Source organism: Equus caballus, chromosome X (assembly GCF_041296265.1).
Source record: "Equus caballus isolate H_3958 breed thoroughbred chromosome X, TB-T2T, whole genome shotgun sequence".
Classification (NCBI taxonomy): Eukaryota; Metazoa; Chordata; class Mammalia; order Perissodactyla; family Equidae; genus Equus; species Equus caballus.
This window is the reverse complement of record NC_091715.1, coordinates 70,217,805-70,224,741: the sequence shown is the minus strand read 5'-3', so window position 1 is coordinate 70,224,741 and position 6,937 is coordinate 70,217,805. Positions and strand designations below refer to the sequence as shown.

The 6,937-nt window shown below is 40.9% G+C and overlaps 1 non-coding gene across 50 annotated transcripts in view; it reads left to right on the top strand.

Moving 5' to 3' along the window:
• The first annotated feature begins 1,613 nt into the window (after positions 1-1,613).
• LOC138921867 (uncharacterized) overlaps positions 1,614-6,937 on the top strand; it is an 85,094-nt gene continuing 79,770 nt past the window's right edge. For 13 of the 50 annotated variants that reach the window (XR_011434788.1, XR_011434782.1, XR_011434774.1 and 10 more), the window contains exon 1: positions 1,649-1,853. This is a non-coding gene — a transcript (uncharacterized protein). Of the gene's footprint in view, positions 1,854-2,626; positions 2,812-6,937 lie in introns of those variants that run through there. The other 37 variants (XR_011434814.1, XR_011434807.1, XR_011434769.1 and 34 more) reach the window with 10 other exon arrangements.

Below are 6,937 nucleotides of genomic sequence, written 5' to 3'. Positions count from 1 at the left end.
AGCTGTGCCTCCTTCTTGAATTCCTCTTCAGATGGGACCATAGTAGATTAGGCAAGTTTTGTCAAAAGGAAGAGAAGTGGAAAGAGCAAGTAACTCCATCTGCAAGAATTACTCTGTGCTGACCTCAATTTTACAATACTTTAAAAAAATGGTATGCTGTCTCTTTATTAAAAATAATAAAGATGATAATTAGGAACTTGGAAAAATAGTTAAAACAACACATTATCACATCTATAAAAATGCTGATGTTAAAACATTACATATTTAAAGAAAAATTGAAAGAACACAAAGGTATGCTAATGAGCATGCGATTTCTTTTTGGGGTGACGAAAAATTCTAAAATTGTGGTCATGGCTGTGCAACTCTGTGAATATACTAAAATCCATTGCATTGTACACTTTAAGTTGGTAAATTGTAAGACACGGGAATTATATCTCAATAAAACACAACAAAAAAGAGAACACAAAGAAATAAAAAAGTTTGTTATAGTAATGTTGTAAAATTCTGGGGAAAATTTTCTTTTAACTTTTGTGCAATAACAAATGATTCTTTTAATCTAGGGGAGAGGTTCTTTGTACTACTATAACTTTAGTCATCCCTATTTCTTTTTTTCTTTCTGCATATTGCACATTGTTGCATAATCTTTTTGTGCATATTATGTAAAAAACACAAACTTCCATTGTTTCTCTGAATAATGTATGACATTCTTAAGTTAATTAGAGAGGATGATGATGTACACATTTTATGGGTCTCAGGATTTATGGATTTGTGGGTCTCAGTTTTTGATATTTCCAAACTGGCTTTCTTAGAAAGCAAGAAGAACCAGCCACCAAAGTAAAATATTATAAAGAGAAACAAAATATTATTTTGTATTCTCTCCTCCTCACATCCAAAGAGGAATCTATTTCAGAGCCCATTGAATAAATGATGCCACGCTCTTAAAATTAATATGTGAATTTCTCTCAGAAGATAGGAACAAGCCTTGTATTTAGCAGTGAAGGACACTGAACAGTATTTTTAATGTCTGGGCAATACCAGGGTTGTGAAGAGAAAGAAAAAGGCATTGCATCCTGCTTCTTGCCTCCAAACTGATTGAACACTCCTGCCCTTTCTGCTCTGTGCAAGGGGTCTTTTGGTTCCCTGTCTCTGGTTCTTCTCAGCGGGTTCATCATCAATCAAGTGTTCTGTTTGCCCAACACGAGCTGGTTGAGCCCAGCTTGAGAACTGCTTTGGAGAAGATTGTGTGGATGTAATACCTTTTTTACATTTTTTTGCAGTATTTTTTACAATTTGCAACATCAGGCACACAAGGAGAGGAGTAAGAGGCCCAGTAGGGCTGCAGACTGGCAGGGAAGGCCAAGAATGGAAGGGTAGTCCACTAGGATAACAGCGAATAAAGGCAGACAACAGGAAGATGGTAATGAAATGTTGGGCTAAGATGAATGGGAGAGGGATTGACGAAGGAAGGATGGGATGAGGGAGGGATGGTGGTGGAAGCCGGTGTAACCAAGGGGAGGAAAGAAGGAAGAAGCAGGACAGGCAAGGGACCTGGTCACTGCGGAAGAGGCGAATAAGGCCGGAGGGCTAGCCTCGGAAAGGTGGTGGTGGGTGGTGGTGGAGAGAAGAGGGCGTGCTCAGCGCATGCGCTGGAAGCACACTGCGGCGATCCTGGAGAGGCAGTCCTTTACTGGCTTCAGCGGTGCAGTTGCAAGCGCGGCTGGTCGTCTGTCCGTTGCCACCTTGGCCTGCTGCTGCCACCCTGGCGACGCGAACTCTGTGCCGCTGTGCCTCCACCCTGTCTTGGGACGGCCGGCGCTAAGAATTCTCGCTACGACAGTCGATTCAGCCAGGAGGTAAAGGAACGACGTAGGGGAAGAACATAGAGGGTGGCGGAGGGAACTCGTGCCAGGGAGATCCTTAATTTGTGTGTTCTCCCGGTTCACGAGAGGAAAAAATGGGGGACAGAACGGGCCTCAGACCTTCCAGAGGATGTTGAGCATTTACTTCTCATTGTGAAAGGAATGAATACAGACTCTTTTCCTCTAACCAAGGTTGAGGCACCTGAGCGTCGGTCTTTCTCCAAACGTTCCCTGTTTTAACAATTTTGGAGTTCTTCGTATGTAGCAGAAGGTGTAAAGGGCGGGGCCATAGGACCAGGCTCATCCGATTATGAGAACTTTCTTTGCCTTTGTTCAGGGTGGAGGGTCTTATTACGGAGTCCGAGGGTACTCGGGGTGGATTCCATCTAGACATGGCAGCGGCTCGGATCACCTGCAAAGCCGTCTTTCCCGTACTGCACTTCCCTAGTTTATCAAACCTACCCCCATTAGGGAAGGCTGGTAATGGCTCTCCTTGAGCATGGGGGCACAACTGTAGCGAGAAACACGTCCCGATGTCATCAGGCATGTGTATATAAAAAACGGAGGGGGGAGGACAGGCGCAGCGCGCATGTGCATTTGAATGGCTGGGGAGGCGCGGCGCGGCGCGGCGGCGCGCAGGTATATCTGAGGAGGCCTGACGTGAGGGGGAGGGGCCTCCAGTGGGGGAGAGCGGGAGGGACGCGCGCGCGCAAGGCTCGGGGAGGAGAGGGGGTCGAATGCGCATTCAAGAAAGCAAAGTTGCTAGTAAGTAGTTGGCGTCAGCGGTTGGGAGGGAGCGTGAAGGTGCGCATGCGTATTTGCGACAACATTGTGACGGTTGGCTTTAAACGGCAGGAGGGAAGAGGGGCGCATGCGTATTTCAGACGGAATGACGGAGAGGGGAGGCGCGCAGTGTACGTGTAATTAAGATTGCAAAATGGCGAGGGGGGAGGTAAGTTGTCCTTGCTTGGCCATTTTGGGCTAGGAGGGCCTGCAGAGAAGCAGATCTACCTTTCTCGCTGGGTGAAGGGATCAGCTCGAGTTGAAGTTGTCCTAGGCTGTGGCCAAGTTCTCCAAAAATTAACCCAGAATCTTAGTCTCTCACTAGCCTGTCGGTAATGTGGGCTTAAAAATGCGGAGGCGATGGTGACTCTATAAAAGGTTGCGGCAGCTGGCTGTGTGTAGGAAATGCGTAAATCTAGAGTACTTGGAGATAGGCCATATTCGGACAGTACACATTTGGAGGGCTCTCTGTCGGACTTGCAGATCTTGGGCCGCTCTACGTGGCTCTGGACACATTCTTTCATCCCATCAGAGGAGCAACACAGTGGTTGGTGTATTGTAAGAATCTGCTGTTATGTTGGTCAGAAGCCCTTGATTTTCTCCCCTTGAGAATATAGGGGTGAGGATTTGGCTGTTTCTGCATGCTTGTTACACTTGGCTTTAAACCTTGGATTTGGGCAAATGGCAGTGGTGGTATGAAGGTGACCTGGGCCCATACCCTGTCCTCTAAATTATTTTTTCTGTAAAACTTTGAGCACGGTTTCGTCTAGGGGGAAGATTTTTTTTGGATAGCCGTACTGTCATGGCTGTCAGTGAGGAGCTATTGTTAGTCGCTGAAACTAATAATTTAGCACTTAGATATGTAGAAAAGGCACTGGACCCAAAACTGGGGAGACAGGTCTTTTCCAATAATCTTAGCTGTTATCTCGTGCTGGTCTTTTTCATTCTCTGGGCCTGTTTACCTATCTATAATAATAATTATACTTAAGCGGTCTATAGCGCTTAAACTACCTGCCAGATACTGGTCTACGTGCTTTTACACATGCCTTAACTCATTTAGTACTCTCGACAGTCTTATAGCAGTACCGTTGTTCATCCTTTTTACAAATGAGAAATTTGAGGGATACAGATCAAGTAATTTGTCCAAGGCCTTACATCCAGTTGAATGGCTGAGACTGGATTTTTATCCAAGTGGTATGGCTCCAGAATCCTGTGCTCTTAAACATTAGGCTTTATCCCCTAAAATGAGGGGGCAGATTTAAAGGACCCTTGTTTATGATTGCAAATTTTGTTTATAACTTACCTGTGTTGTTTAGGAAAGACCTGTTTGCTGTTTCTTATTTAGTGCATTGTACAGGGTTATGTATGTGGAGACAGAAAGTCAAGAATTAATATGGAGCCTAGTAGGGTGGCCATCCTTATCTACTCTTACTCTTGTCTTCTGTGCTTTTTGTTCTGCAGAGGGTTTAAAATGGCCGACTGCGGCACGCTGGACACACCCTTCTTGTTTTGCCTGATTTGAGACAACCGGTCATTTGCAGCAGTAGAGATTTTTTTCTTACCTATTATTAATATTTTGGTGTGTTAATAATACAGATGTCCAATGGTAAAGGAAAGGTTATTTCTTTTTTTCTTATGATAAAAGACTGAAAATGCATGGATTTTTAAAATTATTTGGTTAGGATAGATTCGTCGAAGTGGAATTACTACGTCAAAGGGTATGAACATTTTTAACACTATGTATTTTGCCAAATTTCTTCCCCAAAAGGTTGTACCCATTTTTACTCACACACTGAGTAGTGTTTGTTTAAAAAATTATTTTGTGGATAAAAACCAGTATTATTTTAATTTTGCATTTCTTTGGTTATTGATGAGTTTGGATTCTTTTTTCCTCCATATGTTTCTTAGCAGTTTTATTTTCTTTCATGTGATGTTAGTTCATGTCATACTGATTTATCTGTTGGAATTTTAGTTTAACGTTTATTATTTGTTTGAATGTGTTCTGTAAATGAAAGGTATTATTCAGATTTCTGTATTGTTATATACTCCAGGTTATTGTTTGCCTTTTAATTCTTGTTTTTAAATTTTTGATTAATAGAAGTTTGAAATTGTGGTCAAATCTGTCTTGTGTTTTGTGATTTTTCTTCCATTGTTTAAGTTTGAATAGTTCCATCAATCTAGAATTTTTGCAGATATTCATTGTTGCTTTGTCTGAGGATAACCATCGGCTATGGGAAAAAAGATCCATAATTTCACCACCCAGAGATAACCAGTGTTAATAAATGTGTCACTTCTATTCATTCTCTCTGCATTTCTGTACAGTTGATCATATATATTTGTACCATTTTATATCGTGTTTTGTGGTTAACGTTATAACATGCATTTTTTCCGTGTTAAACATTCTTTGTAATTGTCATTTAATGGTTTCATGATATTTTGTTGTGGAAAGTATTTTAAAATTTTCATGATTTTAAATTATGTAATGAATGTCTTTTCATTTAGTTTTTATTGTTTACCTATTTTGAGTTCTTTCTTTATAGAATAGAGTTCCAGAATTAGAATTATTCATCAGAAAGTTTGAACATTATAAAGACTTGCCATCATAGAGTTCTAAAAAATTGTCAGTTTTTGTACCCAGTCATTTAAATAGTTAAATTTTTTTCTTGTTGTTAAGTTTATATGTAAAAGAATGGCGTCTTTCTGAGACATTTCTCTGATTATTAGTGAGACTGGACTCTCAGATGTTAATTATTAGCTCTGATTTCCTTTTGTGAACTATTCAATTTGGGTCTGAATGTTATCAATCTGTGAGAACTCTGTATTTTGTGTTCTGTATAAGGATCTATTATCCCTTGTTATTTGTTGCAGATGACAAATGTCATTTGTTGCACATACACTCCTGGCTAATGTTTGTTGCCATTGAGTCTGAAGAAATGTTTGTGATTCCAAAGACAACTGCTACATAGAATACATGTCAGATTCTTGGTAGCCTATTTGAGATAACAGTTGTCTGTCCTTTAAATAGATAGCCATTTCTTTTTATCTTAAAAGCAAAGCACTCTTGAGTGCTGCACAGCAGTGGTGCTCCCTGGCTGTGGGTGTGGAGAAGACATGGCAACGTTTTGTCCCTAATAAGAAACCAACCTTCGCAAAACACAAAACAGTAGTCCCCTCTCCCTCATCCATTCAGGGGCTGATCTTATTTTGAATATGAGTGACCTGGGGGACGCTGTGGACAAAGTGTAATGTCCACATTTATAGATAACACTAAGCTCTTTGGGGATGTAAAATGCTAACAGGAACAAACTGTAATAACTGAGAAGACATTGTGAGTGTGGGCTGACAATTGGCGGAATAGAACAGTGTAGGTAACAGCATTGAAATGACTTTAGGGGAAAATAGTATGTTAAGCATATAAAAGAGTGACCTCAGAGACTTTGGGTCCTAAGACAGAGATCCTGGTGTAAATGGCAACAGTTTATTGATGTCATCAGCTCAATTTGCTGGTGGAGGGACAAAAGAGCCATTAAAAACCTAGGCCTTACTAAGAAGGGTATGGGACATGCTATCTTTGTACAAAACCATTTGAACCAAATGTCTAGTTGACATTAGTAATCTCCTCAAGGAATCTCTTACTGTACCACTCACTGAATTTTGAAAAGGAGGTGGGAAGAGTGTGTTACCTCTCTGTTTCATTTTTCTTACTTATAATATATGGGTGATTTAGAGTAGATGATCTCAAAGATCTTGGGAGGGATGGGCCATCTCATTCTGGTTTCCTCAAACTGGATCTGTTATTTGTGATTCAGAGAATCTGTTTAATTATATTTATTAAGTAAACCTTTCTAAATTATTATTCCCACTCCGTGAGCTATATACTATCTCTTTTATATTTAACAACAGTCCAATTTTAATTTTTTCAGTGTAGGATGGGGATTATTGGCTTTAGAGGCAGCAAGCAAGCTGTTACTTACTGTTTTTTGCCATCCAGTAACACTGGGTTAATCCAGTTAGTTGTAAGCTCCCATTTTTCAGCATTTGCTAGTTAGTCGCAGATGTTCAACTAGGCTTATGTGTGTGGTGGGGAAGTTGACAGATGTATAATAAGCAAAACAAAATGAAGCCAAACAACAGCAAAGCTTGTGTTGTAGAGGAGGTGGTTGAGATGGCCCTTTACTGGAGGCCTGTGCTTACATCTTAAGTGTGACAGACCCATTTTACATAATGCCAATGTCGAGATCCCCAAACCGCCTATGATCAGGAGTTAGGGAGAGCCTGGATATTTGAAGTAGCCT